An 18,345-nucleotide genomic window follows, 5' to 3' on the forward strand; every position below is an offset into this window, starting at 1 on the left:
TGTGTGTGTGTGTGTGTGTGTGTGTGTGTGTGTGTGTGTGTGTGTGTGTCTCAAGGCTGGGTTGAATGGGGACAGAGGGAAATTTTCAACTTATCTTAAAAGCCAATCCTCATTTTAATTACCAAGAATAAACACAAGTAAATTGGGGAGAGGAACCAAGGGAAAACTCCATCAAGAGAAGAGAGGAAACTCATGCTTTAAAAAAAAAGTTGGGTTTGTTTTTTGTTTGTTTGTTTTGTTGTTTTTGAAATGAGTGAGGCAGAGACACAAGTATTAAATTTATATCCTTTGAAGCTTTCTCTGTTAAGCCAAGTCCCCCTTAACACTAATCTGGAATCTGCCCTCACACAACTGGATTCTTGGCCAGTCCTGCCCACCTCACACATCGGTTGCACTTAATGATGCAAAATAGCTCATTTCCCTGGTAATCCCAGCTTCTCCCCTGGAGAGGTTGGTCCACTTCCTCTCTGGTCTTTTAGATTCCTCCCTACTCCTTCTATTAGCTCTGGGCTCTCCTGAGCAGGTTCTTCCTCCACCCGTCTTTAGGGAATAGGTTCTCAGCCTGAAAGAAAATTAAAAACAAACACATCCTGTATACATTCGGTCCTTCTTTGGAAGGCAGAAGTCCCTGTCTTCCCGGAGGCCAATACTCATCTCTCTCTCTCCTCTTCTCTTTTTGGCAGATCAAGTTTTGTTTTATTGAATAACTGATCTGTGTTATTGCCGAGGCCACTAGGTACAGACAAAAGAGAGGGAGTTTTATTTCTTGGTCTCTTCCTCCTTGGACAGAGTCTTGATGATTTCCTCCTTTGGGCCTGGAGCCACTCTTCACAGCCCTTGTGTGCTTCCTTGGTCTTCGATCTGAGGGCCTCAGCCTGGTCAGCCGGAAGCTTCTGGTAAGCCTTGTCCGCCTTCAGCTTGTGGATGTGTTCCATGAGAATCCGCTTGTTTGTGAACACGTAACCCTTCACTTTCAGATACAGGCTGTGAGACATGCGGTCAATCTCTGGCGCAGAATACCTTCTCAGGCATTCCAGCATTACCTTTTCTCTTACCAATGCCCTTCTGGCAGGCCAAAGGGTTTTTCCGGCACCGAGCATGGGAACAGACAGTCACAGGCTTCCGGATGATCAGCCCATCTTTGATCAGTTTTCGGATCTGCTGACGGGCGTGGGCGATCTCATTGGTCCCACTGGGGCCAACCAGGCCTTCTTTTTGCCACAGCACAGGACCCTGGAGGCAAGCCTCTTCTGAAGCCTGAGCATAGCATGGCTGCAGCTGCAGTAATAAAAGGAAAGCCATCCTTTTTAATTTTAGTCACTGTTGACAGACTGATGCCATAGCTGGGACAGTCCAAAAAGTATCATCCTATTTCAAGCCAAAGTGATATAGCTAGCAATTATTCTAGAGAAGTTACAACCAAGAGTTGGCTCTAGATGATTTACACAGACAAGCCAATGCCAGATACGCTATAAAAGGAAATAAGAAGGAACGGGCTTAGTGAGGACAGACGATGGGTACCATTTCTGAGTATGGGCAGGATGAATGTTGTTTCAGGTCTAGTGATGGTTTTAACCTATAATACTGTTCATTCTCAGTGGTCTCCTAGTGGCACATAAAACAGCCACAGGTTCACCTAAAAGCCCTTTGAAATAATGACACAATGCTAAAATAGAGTGTCACCCAGGAATCCAGGAGACGCTGCTTCTTTTAGTAATTGTAGCTCAGCTCCCCTTCCTCAATGTTGAGCTTGATTTAAAAAAGAAGTTGTACCACATCAACCCTCCTTAAGATCACTTGGTGGGTTCTCCTGGTATCTAGAATGAAACCTTAACTCCTTTCCATGGCTTTTAAGGCCTACGGAATCTGGCCCTATGTCTCCAACTTCCCCTGGGGCCACACTCTCCCTTGTTTAGCTGCTCTTCAGCCAAAACTGGCCTCCCTGCTGTTCTTCCAGCAGCCAAGTACACTTACCCCTCGGTCTTCTCATTTGCTGTTCCTCCTGCCTGGAATGCACTTTTCTGATCTGTCACCCTTCCATTCTTATGTGTCCCCTCCCATGAGAGGCCTTCCCTAATTTAGGCCCCGGCCCGTGCTCTTCGCTGTATCCTCAACTTCTCCACAGTATTTAACTTCCATCTTTAATCGTCTTGTTTATTAGTTGGCGTGGCCTTCCCACACCAGAGGGTAAGGGCCTTGAGAGCCTGCTGTTTTCTTTCTTCTTCATGAAGTGAGGTGAAACTGGGCACAACCACAGATCCACAGATGAAATATAACCTCAGAACTGTTGAGGATGCCGGGGTCCCAAGGCCAGAGTCCACTCACTTCCCTCCCGTTACACAGCCTGAGAACAATCCGCCTTGGGTTGTAAAGACGGCACTGAGCTGTCCTTCCCACCACTGGGAAGTCTTGATTCTAGAAGCCATCGGAGTTATATCTAAATTCATGTTAGCCATTGGGAGAAATGGCTGAACCTAAATTTAAAACGTCAGCAAATACTCTTGTAAGCAAGAAAAAACTGAGTTGATAAGAGCAAGCACAGGAAAGATAATAGCTAAAAACAGTCCTAAAGCCGAAACATAGCAGTACGGTAGTTAGTACGAGTGGTGTTGTTTCCTCATCCCGATTAGGGAGACGCTCAGGCTCTTTAGAGTAACCTGATGTTCAACATTAATTATAACCTCTTCTCTAAGAGGGATGAGCGGTGAAGGGGCTGCCTTTCCAGATTCCTTATTTAATTTTATTTAACAAGCACTGACAGAGTGTTCACTGTACTTCAGGGACTTCTCTAAATACCTGACAAGTGCCATCTCAGGTTGTGGTCTCTGGAAGCAATGGTTGAGACAGAGTTTGGGATGCTTCTTAGGAATTAACACCTTGGAAGAGAAGGGGAAAAAGCAGGAAAATGTCAGACTGCCACGCCGGCTGAACAAAGCCTTGGCCGGCCTGGCAGGGAGCTTGAGGTGAGTGCTGCCCATCAGCGTCCTACATCAGACCAGAATGGCCTGCCTTTATACCCCAGCCTCACTTAGTCACCAAACATGGGCTCCTCTAGAAAGGGCATGGCCTCAGGCAAGTCTGCTGGCCGAGCAGCACTGAAGTTGCTGAGAGCTGGAGTCTGCTCACTCTTCTTTCTGCACCTGGGCAGCAAGTTCGCCCTTGAAGGGGGATCTGGGCAGTGCATCTTCGTGTCTGTTCAACTATTAACTCATTTAACCCTCAGACAATCCCAGGAGGTAAGTCCTTTAATCATTCCCATCTTACAGATGAGAAAACGGAGGCATGGAGATATTGGTTAACTTGCCAAATTAGGTCCAGTAGCAGAGGTGAGATTTGACCCAGGCAGTGTGGCTCCAGAATCAGAGCTCTTGACAGCTCAGCTATGCTGTCTTAGCTGTTACTTCAGAGAGGGTTGAAGATAGCCTAAAAATAGTAACAGCAGCAATTTTGTTTGTTATTAGTTCTTTCTAAGGTCCTGCAGCCTGCCTCTGTGTGTGTGTGTGTGTGTGTGTGTGTGTGTGTGTGTGTGTGTGCATGCTTGCTGGTAGTAGTGAATTTAGTAAGAACAACATCAAAAGAATGATCATTTTGGGTGGCCTACTACATTTGCCTGTAAAAAATCTGAGAATCAGGACTAGATGCTGAGGGGCAATGACCGGGCTGAAGTCCAGAACAAGATGACATGCGCTAAGCTTCTCACATAGGCCTGGAGGAAGGACGGGCCCCTTCAGAGTTTAGGGTGAGAGAGTGAGTAGGTAGAAGAAAGGTACAAAACGCAGGGCAAGACCAATCCTGTGCTCTGCCAGGCGCAGCAGTGAGGGGTTAGCTAACAATGCCGGGAGAAATGGCAGGTGGCATCCTGGGGAGAGGGTAAAGGAAGGAGAGTGAGGCCCAGCAGCAGTGAGCACGGTGGGCCCCGGGCCCTTCAGAGGGGGTGTAAGACCAGACAACACTGCCAAGGACCAGGAGGGCAGCAGAGGAGGTAAGAAACAGGGGTCTGGGCTGCCCCACAGAGGGGAACTGTGTGAAGTTAGAGGAGAGAAAAGAGGAAATCCAAAAGAACATTTTTTTCCATCACCATTTTTGGCTTTATACACACACGTACTCTTTTAAAGATATTTTTAAATCGTTTCCTATATTATGGAATTAGACTTTCTTATTTCTAAAGACCAGGCTTAGGTAAGGGAGAAATCCAAAGATGAGGAGTTTTATTTTGGACGACGGCAGAATACACATCTCCCCCAACGTGCCATTCTCTCTCTGTCCAGAAGAGCTCACAGAGTAGCAGTCATTATCCTTAAGACTTTTAGTTCCAGTAGGATTTAGTGGCTTCGCATTTCTTTTGCTGGAGTTTGGTAAAATCCCCTCTTTGAGCCTGAAGAGAAATTTTGTTTTAATTCCTCTCTACCTTTATTTACATATGACATCCCGGTTTGAAAGGCTGGGACAAAACTTGGTAGTAAGTGTAAGTGCTCTTTGCAAAAATAGTCATCAGGAATAACATTCAGCAACATGCTGTGTAAACTTCCCAGCAGACCAAATGTGTTCTCTGAGCCAGAGGGATTAAAGGATTCTACCTGGGATCTGAATAAAGGTCATTCTTGCTACTGAACTGACTCGATTGCTGTCAGTGACACGTATGTGAGCAGGTTCTTTTCCTTCTCAAAGGTTCTGTACCATTGTCTTAGGGATATTTCAACAAGATTTACCCATTTTCATAACACCTTAAAGCTGTCTTAGAAAACTTACCCTATAGCTCGCAGCATAACAGTACTCTAAAGAATTCACAAAGCAAAGCAAGTATATAGATGTTAAAAAGTAATTTACAACTATGGGGAAACTCATGATGCCAAGTGCAGATCTTACTTAGAGTAGATACTTGAACTCCTTTATGACACTGAACCAGACTGGGAGAATGTAAAGAGGTGTTTCTGCATCTGGAGTACAGTGTGTTTCTACTGCCATCCTCTTGAAAACGAGCATGGTTTCAGAGAAACACAGCTGTTTCCTGGAGCAAATGGTTTGTATCTGGGGTGGGGGACAAATAATTTCTTCCTGAACTCTATAGAATTGTATTGAAGAATGTGTCCCCAAATGTGACAGGCCTTATGAAGGCAGAAGCAGGAATAAGTCTGGAGGGTCATCATCCAGCAGGAGGGGTTGAGTGATGGTGGAAGGGAGAGGAGAGATCTTGAAATTTTCATGGCCTCCATTTCTCTTTGATGATTCTGAGCTGCCTTTCTGTAGTCACTTCTCAGCTGGGCATAGTGTAGGGGACCCAATGAAAATGAGCCCGAGTCCAGGTAGTACTGAAAAGGTGGGCTGTTTCACGATTTGAGATGCCTATATTTAGTCCTTAGACACTGCACTTGGAAGCTACCTCTGCTTCTAGAATGTTTGTCTCTCCCAAGAAGCTCGATTTAGTATCAAAAAGTGAACTGCTTTGGAGGTACCTGGGTGGTGCAGTCGGTGAAGTCTCCAAGTCTTGGTTTCGGCTCAGGTCCTGGTCTCAGGGTTGTGAGATAGAGCCCGAAGTTGGGCTCCATGATCAGCGGGGAGTCTGCTTGAGATTCTCTCTTCCTCTGCCCCTCCCCCCCTGGGCTCTCTCCCTCTCTCTCCCTCTAAAGTCAATAAATAAATCTTGAAAAAAAAAAAAGTGAACTGCTTCATTGAATGCTATTCTCACAAGCAAAACCAGGATATGTTCTTGTGAAAAATCTAAGCATTGGCCCATTTAGAGATGAAATTGCTGGATCATAGGGAATGCACATCTAATAGTTTTGTGGATACTACTAGGTTTCTGTCCAGCACAGTTGTACCAACTAGACACATTTTTACTCCCATGTGTGATGCATCTCCACTCAGCTGAACCACCCTTAGGACAAATTCATTTTCCCCTTTTAAAAAACAAAGACAGGGGCGCCTGGGTGGCTCAGTCGTTGGGCTTCTGCCTTCGGCTTGGGTCACGATCCCGGGGTCCTGGGATCGAGCCCCGCATCGGGTTCCCTGCTCAGCGGAGAGCCTGCTTCTCCCTCTCCCACTCCCCCTGCTTGTGTTCCCTCTCTCGCTATGTCTCTCTCTGTCAAATGAATGGATGAAATATTTAAAAAAAGAAAGAAAAAAAAAAGACAAATGCAACAAGCTGCTCACCAAAATTCAGTCTCTAAAAGATGTTTGTTAACAGATCGAAAATGAATTTGATGGCATCAGATATAGACCCTTGGCCCTGGGCCTCTCCCCGTGATGCAGGCCACACACATACTCGTTGGTCTGGTGTTGTCCTAGAATTAACTGTCCACTTCTTTCGTGAGATGACATTCAAACCATGAAAAGACAGCAAAGTCAGTGAGGGCTGGAAGGGAAAGTGAGTGTAGCTCATAACACCAAGAGGCACTTAAGATTTAACAAGATTAACAAGTGCTGTTTGAAAAGACCTACTTGGCCTGAGTCACAGAGGGGGAGAAGGGCTCCAGCTCAATTCTCTTGGCTTTGCTGTCACAGGAGTGGAAAGCTCCCAAAAGCCTTGCAAGAAAGCTCTTTGGAAAATACCTGTCTTTCATGGTTATTCCTCTTGGACCTTTACAGAAGGAACCAGTCGCTCTTTTTCACTGTCCCAGCTATTTGCTGTGAACATTTCTGGTGTCTGCCTTGTGGGGACAGTTATGTCTGAGGTTTGCTCAGGTTCTTACATTCAAGTCATTTAATACACAGAAAACTCACACTAGACTCTTCTGGAACAATTTCTACTAAAAAAATACAGTGGATCCAGCAACAGCAAGCTGAGGAAGACAATTCATTCCTCTTCCAGGCTGTGTGTAAATAAATGAATTAGCGGAGTTCACGAAAAAACTTGTCATTCAAATGCCTACCGACCTTTTTGTCTCTGGGCAAAAGCAGTTTTTAGCTTTTATAACAACTGCCGTCTTCAGGACACACCATGCTTTCTATTTCATATGCTGAAATTTGGCTTTAAATGCTTAAAAACCAGAAGATCTCAGTGATGTTGCATAATTCCTGGGTAAGCAATTTGCTAAATGCTATTAATATAGATGGAATGCCCAAAGGTATGCTAGGTGTATACGCACATTGCAATAGACAGGTAAAGAGAGCACGAACATCTATTTCGATACCTGTTAATTTAAGGTTTTCACGTTATGTCCATATAGAAGCTACAGGTGCTCTGGTGGAAGGGAGAGGAGATATCTTGGCTCTCTCTCACACACTCACCTTATGTCCATTCAGAAGCTACAAGTCCTCTGCCTGATGGTGCAGGTAGCTTGGTGCTTCTGCTAGGTCAAACACTTCTGGCTGATTACCTAATTTCCAATCTCCCCTTCTTGGCAAGCAGAACCTATTTTGAGGTGAGTGACTATTTGCCAGCTAATAAACTCGATTCCCCAGACTCCCTTGCTGCTTAAGGTAGTCATATAATGTACAGCTGGCCAACAGGATTTAAATGAAAGCCTGATCGAAGGGGCTTTTAGAAAAGCCACTGTTTTCTCTCATAAAAAGCTGGCCTGTGTATTTTGTTCTTTTTTCTTCCTCCTTCTTTCTTACAGGAGCATGGACATAAAGAGGGCAGGAGCTACATGCTAATGATGGCAGAGCAGGAAGGTAGGAGAAATTGGTCCTTGATGGTATCAGAACCCTTGGATGGCGAACCCTTGGATGCCAATGCTGCCTCTGCAATTCTCATGCCAGGGAACTAGACCACTTGTGTTAGCCACTGCAGTCAGGTTTCTGTTTCAGGCATCTGAAGCACTGGTACGTGTTGCCGAATGTCCTTAGAGCAGGGTACTTAACCTGAGGAGCCCTGGTTCTAAACAAGAGTGGCTCAATTGTCCCATGACATCACTCCACGTAGGGTTTAAGAAAGATCAATTTTCAAACACCCTGAGGATTTGATTTGGCAAAAAAAAAAAAAAAAGAAAGAAAACTCTGAGATTCCTCTCCCAATGCTTGAGTAGCTTCCAGTAGCCACTGTGACCCAAAAGGCAAGAAGATATTTGTCTGATGGTCTCAACTTTGCAGAGATTCGGTGGAAGAAGATAACTTTACAGAGTCTGTCTGTGCACCCCTAGTCATGCTTATGTAAAAGACTCCCCTCCCAATCATCCAGCAAGCTTCTCTAGTCAATGAGAACATCAAGAACAAAAGTCAGTTCCATATCCTGCTGCACCAAATAATCTAAAGGTCTTTAAGTGTGCACACATCTGTTAATGGGCCCATGGACATGTATACCTATGCATCACTGATACTGTTCTTTAGCGCAGATGAGGAACCTAGACTTCCTTTTCCCTCAGTTAAAGATCTAGTTTATGTTGTGTAAACATACATTTTAGTTTGGCAAATAGAAATGGGCCCAAGGACTGATTGGACAAGAATCAGAGTGGTGGACTCTTGTTTGGCACTCATAATAAAGCTCTTTCCACCTGAAGAGAGAAAGAACAAGAAGTGTTGGTAGAACAGTGAATAGTTCAGTCTGAGTGGGTAATTGATGCCTGTGCATGACGAGGCTGGAAAGGCAGACCCGGGATCTAACAGGGTGCCTTGGGGCCAGGTTCAGGAGTTTGGAATTTATCCTGTAGACTGGCCTTTCCCAAAGGCTTCCGTAGAACTCTAGAGCAATGAGATGTTACATAAAAGAAGGATTCCATGGTCAGGTAAGTTTGGGAACTATACATGCTACATCGCTCTCCCTTGAAAACTCACACTCTATAATTGCATATTAAATGCTGAGAAGTTTTGCATTAAAGGAACTGGTTAAAATCAGTCCGGGGTTCCTCTCTCCCCTACTCCCCTTATATTATTTGTTAGCAGGTATATGCTTTGGAAGCTGCTGCAGGGGCAGTGGGAGGCCATTGGAGGTCTTTGAAAAGAGTAATGTAAGCAGCTGCTTCAGAAAGATTTTCAAATCAAAATTTGGGGAAGAGGGCACTTGATGAAAATACTAGAGGCAAGGGGCTCCTCAACTAGGCTACATATTGGAATCATTTGGGGATTAAAAAATTCCCAGACTCCATTGCATTTCTAGAGGTTTTGATTCAGTAGGTGTGGGCTGGGCGTGGGAGTGTGTGTGTGTGTGTGTGTGTGTGTGTGTGTGTGTGTGTGTGTGATTCTGAAGCAAAAGCTAGTGTTGGAATTTATGAGTCCAATTGTAAGGATTATGATAGTCCAGTGGAAAGTTAATGAGACTAGTACTTGGATGGAAGCAGCAGGAGTAAAAAAAGTGGGAAGGATACAATAAACTAAGTAAGGCAAGAAGCAACATGTCTTGGCAAGTGACCAAATGTGAGGATAGTATAGGGCAGGGAGAAATTCAAAGAGGTTTTCAGCCTGTGTTATTAGGAAAGGTGATGGTATCACTAATGGAGCTTAAAGGTTAGGGGTCCAGGCAGTATTCTGACATAAGAGGATGCTTAGGTCTTGGACATGCTTAGGTTGAGCTGCCCAGCATATACAAAGTCCTACCGACTAGCTGAAAAGGCAGGTTTCCAACACAAGGGAATGAAGTGGTCTAGATCCATAGACAGATCGTAGTTACAACTCTGCGGATAGCTCAGTGTTCTCAGGGATGAAGTGTACAGAGGGGGAAAGCCAAGAATAGAACCACAGGAATGCCTACGTTCCAGGCTTGTGTTCTTGGGATTCAGTAGGGATGGCCAGAGGAGCTGAACAGTCAAGAACTACATTACAAATGTCAGGGAAGGACTACGTTACAAATGTCAGGGAAGAACTACATTACAAATGTCAGGGAAGGACTACATTACAAATGTCAGGGAAGAACTACATTACAAATGTCAGGGAAGGAAAGCCTCTAGAAGGGTTCAAGGTCCTCTCCCTCCAGCCAGATCTTATAGCAGACAGTGGTGTGGTGTGGGCATTGGGCCTGGCCCCCAGCTCTACTTCTTATTTACATTGTGTTCTTGAGCAAGTTTACATAACTTTTCAGGCCTCTGCTTTCTCATGTATAAAATGAGGATTACATTGACTGCATGTTATAGGTAAGTGCCTATTGTAGTACCATGCAATATGGTATAAGTGGTATATAACATAGTATATCACCATAATATGTACTCTATTATATATATTATTGTCTTATTGAAATGTCCTTTGACCTCATTAAAAAATTAGTTGTACAGACAAAATAAGTGAAAAAGAGAAATGATCAACCATAATTCTACCGTCTTAAAAATGTTTTTTTACTCTAATGGTTGTATTTTAATCTTTGACCACGTGCATATATCATTTTACATAGCTACAATTTTGAAGTATCCTTTTGAACTTAGCATTATACCCTAAGACTTTCCTCTTATGGTTACTTAATTTTCTTAATTATCATTTTATTTACTCAATAATTTCCAATCAGTGGAATTTGAGTAGTTTCCAATGTTGTTTTTTAAATTTATTTAAGCAGCAATCTAATTAACTCAAGCATTAATATAGCCCTCTAATTTTTATAAATTATTTCCTTTTAGATGAACTATCAGCAACAGAATTACTGCCTCAAAGGGTTTGAACAGTGAACGGTGAATGGTTTTCAAAATATATTGCTGAATGGCTTTCCAAGAGTTGTATTAATTAACATGGTTTCCAAAGGTTATACCTGTTAACAAAGTATGAGTCTACCAGTCTCAGCATATCCTTACCAGAACTAGTAATATCATCATTTTTTAACATTTTTGCCAGCATAATGGTAACTGGCTGAAAACAAAGATCATTGTTGCTTAATCTGTATTTTGATAATAATTGAGGCTAAATATTGAATATTTTCCATATGCTTATGTTACTAATTGTATCTTCTCTTGTAGAGGAGTCCAACTGACTCTAGTTGCAAAGGTAAACTTGTTGATGACACATCTGTTCACCTGTTAAAAATAAAAAGCTTATGGAATCACCCTTGGAATGTTGAAAGAAAGAGTTGGGTAGGATATTCTGTTAGTCAAGGCCTTAGTCTGAATGTAGTGAGGAGTGTTTAATAAAGGGGATATTTACAAAGGTGTGGTAATATTAAGGGAAGTTAACAAGGGATGGTACAGTACCCAGGGCTAGCCACAGTGATATCATTTCTAGGCCTGAAGTGGTAAAGGGAGGGCCCAGGTAAAGGAACCCAGAGAGATAGTTGTAGGAAAGGGCTGCCTGACAGGAGCTGTGGCCTTTGGAGAGATACTGTCAGCCTACGGTGACCCAGTGGGGAGGGAACAGGTAATGAATATCCTGACCCTGATGATTTCTACTTACCGTCTGATCCCCCCGGGGTGCCTCTCATTGACCCAGCCCAAATGCCAGGGGGTATAGTTAATGCCATCCATTAAAGTCAGTCTCCTAAATCCCTAAGGAGGATGAAAAAGAGAAGTGAGAGGATTTAGGAGAACAAATGGAAAATATGGAACAAATTCAGCACAGATATTCTGGCATTAAGATATTTTAGAATGGCTGGTAATATAAGCCTTCACAAATAGATACAAGATTATGGATCTGAGGTCTCACTTAATTCAACTTTTGAATATTATTAAAAGCTATTTAATTTCCATAATTTAGCTATTCAATACAAACAAATGTAATGTTAATGCCATTACTTCATCTTTTTTAAAGAATCTGGATAGAATTTATTCCTTGCTTGAAGGAAATTTTATTAAGCCAAAATTTCAGAAGCAGGCAGGAAAGAAGAATTCAAAATCTCAGTCAGTAAGAAAGTAAAGGGATAAGCAAAGAGGAAACTGTCCAGGAATGTTAAGAATGAAAGGGATTATAGTGAGTGTACCCCCAAACTTTCTGATTCAGTAGGTTGGGTGGGTCCTGGAAATTTGTATTTGTAATAAGGGCTCCAAATCATTCTGATATAGTGAGTGGACTGTCATTTTGGACAAAGGTGCAAAAGCAGTTCAGTGATGGAAAGACAGACTAATCAATAAATGGTGCTGTAGCAATTGGATATCCATAAGCTAAAAACATTTAACCTTGACCTCAGTTGCACACCTTATACAAAAAGTAACTTAAAATGGGTCATGGATTTAAAGTGTAAAATGTAAAACCATAAAACTTTTAGAAAGAAACATAAGAGAAAATCTTCAGGATCTTGGTCTAAGTAGAGATCTTTTAAGCTTGTCACCAAAAGCACAATTCATAAGAGTAAAAATAAATAAATTAGACTTCATCAAAGTTAGACATTTTTGTTCGCAAAAGGCCCTGGTAAAAGGATGAAAAGACAAATTACAGACAGCGGGAAAATATTTGGAAGCCACATATCTGACCAAGGACTAGCATCTTAGAAATACAGAAAAGACTCTTGAAACAACAAGGAAAAAACGAAGAATCCAACTAGAAAATGGGTAAAAGACATGAAGATATATTTCACTGAAAAAGACATACAGATAGCAAATACACACCTAAAAATATGTTCAGCATCACTAGCCATCAGGGAATGGCAAATTAAAACCACAGCACTACACACCTATCAGAATGGCTAAAATAAAAAATAGTGACAATACCACCAAATGCTGGTGAAGATGTGAAGAAACTCGTTCTTTCACGCATTGCCAGTGGGAATGTCAAGTGGCACAGCCACTCTGGAGAACAGTGTCATGGTTTCTTTAAAAAATAAAACATGCAACTACCATACAACCCAGCAACTGTATTCCTGGGCAGTCATCCCAGAGAAACCAAGCCTCACGTTCACACAAAAACTTGCATGTGAATGTAAAAAGCAGCTATATTTTATGTAAATGCATCTTTAAGTCTCCGGGACTAATCTTTTTAATCCAATTTACACCTCCTATATAGAAATTCTGGAGTCACTACTTCTGCCTTTGTAGACTGAAAGAGAAAAAATATATAGAAAATAAAACCAAGTGCTTAATCTGAAGACTTGATACTAAGCCTTCCAGGGTAAGGAGAAATTATATACTATATAAGCCCCAAGGAATTACATTGCTGCTCTTGGAATCATTGATCTGAACTGGGACACTACTGGACATAATTCAGAGTCCTGAAAAATGAAAATGTTTTAAAAGTTTAATGAATATTTATTGAGCAGGTACTATGGGTGATGCATGAGTTTTGCATTAAAATAACCTCTGTACCTGATAATTATCCACAGTGCACACATTAGCCAATTGAAGTGCAGACAGGTTTAGATTATATTCCACTCTGTGCCAGGTACTTTGATATTCAGCTGTTATCTGATTTAATTCTCCCTGTTAGTCTTGGTAGAAGTTTCCTACCTCCTGGTTTCTCAAGTCTTTGGCCATCATAAGGAAGATTATAATAGGGGTGCTCTGAAATTGGATCTTCAAATTAGGACAATGAATTTTGTAGAGCTGCATTAAAATGTGCAAAGAAAGGAGGTCTTGAAATACCAATCTTTGGGCTGTTCCTTCTCCCCCTTCATTCTGGATCCTTTCTTTAAGGAGCCTGTTATAGTCAGAACGCAAAGAGAAGAAAATACTGGTATCGAGGTTATTGTACGCTTCCAAATCAGGTCCTTGCAAATTAAAAGATGAGGCCGTGACGGCCTTGGGGCACAGAGTTTATGCCATAGGGAAGACAAGAAGGAGGTGAGAAGGGAAAAGCTAAGCTATCCCTTGCTCGGCGGCCTACACTCCAGGGAGATTCCTCAGAGATCTCTTGTCCTGGACAGGGAGAGAGCTGGGGGACTTTGCCACGAGAGGGCTACTCTGTACCATTTCACTGCCAGGAGCAGAGCCCCGTGGCAGTTCTTCTACTGCTATTCATAGGCTGAATTGCGTCCTCCTAAATTCATAGGCAGAAGCCCAGTACTTCAAAATATGACTGTATTTGGAGATAGGGCCTTTAGAGATGATTAAGTGGGTGGGCCCTGATCCACTCTGACCAGTGTCTACAAGAAGAGGAAATTTGGACACACACAGAGACACCAGGGATATATGTACACAGAGGGAGGACCCTGTGGGGACAGAGAGAGAAGGCAGCCTCTGCCATCCGAGGAGAGAGGACCCAGGAGAAACCAGACCTGCTGTCACCTTGATCTTGGGCTGCTAGCCTCCAGAACCATGAGAAAATAAATTTCTGTTGCCTAAGCCGTCCAGTGTGTGGTATTTTATCCCGGCAGCCCTAGCCCAATGGCAAAACTAAGGCCCTTGGCATCTAGCGAGAGTCTCCCATCAAACACAGAAAAGACACTATCCTACACCCAGTAACTTTGCTGGGCTCCATCCATGCTGCCCTTGACAAACCTGCTCAACAGCAGCCCAGGGCACTGGTAAGCCCCTTCACAACGGAGGGTCCAGGGCCCACGAGGGGTGGGGATTGTGTGGGAGGGAAGACCCAGCAGAGGCACTTGGCGGGGGCTGCACCGTGGAGAAAACCTTCCTGACTCCAGGCGCAGAAGTTCCTCAGGGTGGGTAGAGCCGCATCCTTGTAGATTATGATTAACCTATGTTGCAGCCGAGGCCCTGGGAGACAAAGGTGAGGGGAAATTGGTTTCTTTCTCTCATGGGGCCGAGTATCCAAAAGCTCTCTCAGCTGATTTGGTGGGGAGTGTGTCTTGTCTAACCAGACTCAGGGCAGCCTAGAGGACCAGTTATGAAGTGGCCAGTGACCAGCATGGCTCCTGAGCAGTAGCCATCCACAGCGAGACCCATGGGATCACATGCCTGACACACCCCAGAGAGCCTTGGATAGAGGATCCAGTGAAAGGCTGGGCACCTGCGGTGGTTCAGGCGCTCAGGTGGTGTCTATTGGGCACAAAAGGAAGTGAGGGACATCTGGGTGACAAGAGGCTCTGCTTGTGACATACGTTTGCTCACTTTGCTCTGAGCACAGCAGTTTTATCCTTGGAATTTTCGGATCTGGATTTGGTGCTCAAACTGAAAAAATAAATGATGAGATTGTAGAGGTTGGAGTGAAAGGAAGTCCATGGTTTTATGCATGGGTAACGAGAGGAAGCAACACATTCCTTCCTTTATTTTTTTTCTTTAAATTTAAGTCAAAATAACAGTTGCACAGATGAGGGTGTGTGTGTGTGTGTGTGTGTGTGTGTGTGTGTGTGTGCGTGTGTGTGTGTGTGACTGGGGCTGAAGACTTAACCACTGTGGATATTTTTAAAACTTGAGGAGAGGCACAGTGAGGGCTTTCCTAGCACTGAGACCTGAGGGAAAGTTCCAGCCTGGGAATGAGAATAAACAGTCCTCCTTTCAGCTAAATCTCAACTTCTTTTTTTTTTTTTTAAACCCCAACTTCTTTGCCTAGGAAGTGGGGAGGTTGAATTAAATGATTGCAAAATATTATAATTCCAGGATTTGTCATTTTACTTAGATTCTTATAAGTATTTAAGTCAAACTCTCCCTGTCACTAGGTTCCTCTTCCTGAAGGTTAGATGGCTGTATATGTGTGTGTGTGCATACATGTGTGTGCATGTAGTGTATATGTGTTATGTGTATAGTGTGTGGTCTAGGTGTAGCATATATGTGCAGTGTGTGTATGTGGTATGTGTGTGGTATAGGGGCGCAACATGTATTGTGTGTGTGCTGTGTATGGTATGTGGTTTGTGTGTACAGTATGTATGGGTTTGGTGTGTCATGCACTATTTACTCTTGCTGCCCAGAACAACCCCCCACATTGCCCCATTTATGCTGGATTTCCAGATCCTTCAGAAATCCTCTCTCCCACACCAACCCGGTAAGCAAGAACACATGTGGGAAGCCCTTCTTATTCCAGTGTCTCTTGAGATGCAGCCAGACAGCTGGAATTACATGCTTTGTCGAGAACCAGGGACGGGGCATGGCAATGGGAAATTCAGTTTGTATTGGGAAGCCAGATTCCTTGTCCCAAGCCTGAGAGGCCAAAAGAGGGTGGAGGCTGGGCTGTCTCTTGCCAGCAGCATGGGGCGTGTGTGTGTGTGTGTGTGTGTGTGTGTGTGTGTGTGTGCGCGCGCGCGTGTGTGTGGTATCTTTCATAAAAACCTCTATCTTTTCTAGCATTTCGCCATTTACATGTATGTTTGCAATTCAGACCCCAGTTTTGAAAGCAGCCTCTTTCCTCTGCATCTCTTCCTCTAGTTCTGTTCCTCATTCACCTCTCCAGCCCCTTTTCTCTTTTGCCCCAGAGCAGGGCACCAAGCTCCTTGTGGACAGGGGCTCAGGGTTCTTAATCTGCTGCCTGGAGGGGGCCCCAGATGAAAGCAGGGAAGATTAGACCCTCCACGACTGCCAGTCTCTGGGGCCTCAGAGTCTTTGATGCTTTGGGCTTCCTGCTTAGAGCAGAGTTTCCTCTTGATTCTGGGGACATACAGAGCTGCCAGGGGTCCAGCTTGCCTTTCTACATCTGTCCCAGACACGTCCTGCTGCTTAACAACTCACCCCAAATTCAGTGGCTTTAAACAACAGTCCTTCATTTGGCTCACGAGTCCGCGATTTGGGCTGGGCACCGCTCCCACGTGGCACCTGCTGGGGCAGCTGGAAGGTGAAGGTGACCTCACTACTCAAGGGAAGGAGGGTTCTGTGTCCATTGTAAGCCCAGCATGTGTACCGTGTGTGTGTGTTCGTGTGTGTGTAGTGTACAAGGCACTATATGTAGTAATGTCGTGTGCATGTATTAAGTGTAACGAGCACGCCCTCTATCATGGCAGCCATGCTTGAAAATACAACGTGCTGCATCTCCTTCCACCTTCAGTATCCCTTTCTTTGCCTCTTACAGTCCTGTTGGTTTAAATTTGTGGACAGAGATGCAATTTGCAGTAAGGATTGTGTTCTCACATGGGTGCTAAATCTTACACTTTGGCTTGAATTATGTGGTAGGCAGTATGGCCTCAAAATAAACCCCAAGATTTCTGCTCCCTGGTGCACATGCCCTGAATAATCCTCTCCCCTTGAGTGTGTGTGTGGGGGGGGGCTGTGAACATGCTGGGATTTTACTGGGATGAATAGGTTACATGAGATGGGCAAAGGTGAAAGGATTTTGCAGAGGTTATTAAGGTCTCTCATTAGTTACTTTGGGTTAATCGTAAGGGAGATTACTCTGGATGGGCCTGACATAATCAGGTGAGTCCTTTAAAGGAAGGTTTAGGTCTTCCCTAAAGAGAGAGATTCTCCTGCTGGCTTTGAAGGAGCAAGCTGCCATATTGTGAGAAGGCCACGTAGCCACAATGAGAGTGGCCTCTAGGAGCTGACGGCAACCCTCGAACAACAGCCAGCAAGAGAACAGGGACTTCAGTTCTACAACTGCAAGAAAACCCTGCTGACAACCTGAATGAACTTGGAAGAACTCCAGATGTGAACATGGTCCAGCTGACATTTTGATTTCAGCTTTGTCAGACCCTGAGCAGAGAACCTAGCTACTCCACACCCAGGTTCCTGACCAACAGAAACTACGAGATGATAAATGTGCATTAAGCCAGCCAGTTTGTGGTAATGGGTTATACAGTGATAGAAAATGAACACACATCATAACCATGAGCTCTGGTTCATGGCAAGAAAACTTTATTGAGTGGGTAACTGGAGAAACACACGGCAGATCCAGTAGCGCGACTGTGCACGTTTGAGACCCAGCTCAAATGTCACCTCCTTTAAGACCTTCATGGATTACCTTCAGCCAGAAGTAATCTCTTGCTTCGGAATTTCTATGGCTTTGTTTGTACCTCTTTTGTGGTACTTCTCATATTCTGGTTGTATTTGCCAGCGTATACGTTTTGTCTCCCTGATTGGATCATAAGGCCCTCTCTATGGAAATGGTGTCCTTTTTATTTTTGTGGCACCAAAGTACTTGGCATAATTCTTTGCATATCAACTAATGTTTTTTGATAGTTTATTAGGTACTTTTCTCAATGCTAGAACTTCAACTTTTATTTGTTGAGGCTGTTTGAGAATATATTTTGATGTAAGGAAAATCAAGAGATAGTCTTTGTTATTGTTCTACGGGTGTTAGTTTAAAATATCAAAACTAGAGGCACCTGGCTGGCTCAGTCAATTAAGCGTCTTCCTTCAGCTCAGGCATGATCCCAGGGTCCTGGGATCGAGTCCCGCATCAGGCTCCTTGCTCAGCGGGGAGCCTGCTTCTCCTTCTCCCTCTGCCGCTCCCCCTGCTTGTGCTCTGTCTCTGTGTGTCAAATAAATAAATAAAATCTTTTAAAAAATAAAATATCAAAACTAGCTAAGCATTCTGATCCTCACTTGCAATCAGTGGGAATGTTTCTGTCATTTGAGATTCTGAAATGAAGCCTATAAATGTTCATCAAATAGATTTTGGTTCCCAGACTCTGAAACTCTCTGCCAAGACAGACTCACAGATCCATCTGAGTAATCTTTATCTCGATCCTGTAAAGGGAGAAGAATTTCCTAAACCACTGGGACAAGCTGCTAGTTAGATATT

At 43.7% G+C, this 18,345-nt stretch overlaps 1 long non-coding RNA gene and 1 pseudogene across 1 annotated transcript in view; both read right to left on the minus strand.

The window, feature by feature from the left end:
- Positions 1-736: 736 nt before the first annotated feature.
- On the minus strand, positions 737-1,265 carry LOC112820703 (large ribosomal subunit protein eL19-like; annotated as a pseudogene).
- Positions 1,266-11,252: 9,987 nt separating this feature from the next.
- The window catches only part of LOC141373515 (uncharacterized), a 64,641-nt gene continuing 57,548 nt past the window's right edge, over positions 11,253-18,345 (minus strand). The window contains exon 3 of the long non-coding RNA XR_012379582.1: positions 11,253-11,333. This is a non-coding gene — a long non-coding RNA (uncharacterized lncRNA). The remainder of the gene's footprint in view (positions 11,334-18,345) is intronic.

The sequence above is a fragment of the Callorhinus ursinus genome, unplaced genomic scaffold, assembly GCF_003265705.2.
Source record: "Callorhinus ursinus isolate GAN/ISIS: 27379988/994484 unplaced genomic scaffold, GSC_fseal_2.0 scaffold10, whole genome shotgun sequence".
Taxonomy (NCBI): Eukaryota; Metazoa; Chordata; class Mammalia; order Carnivora; family Otariidae; genus Callorhinus; species Callorhinus ursinus.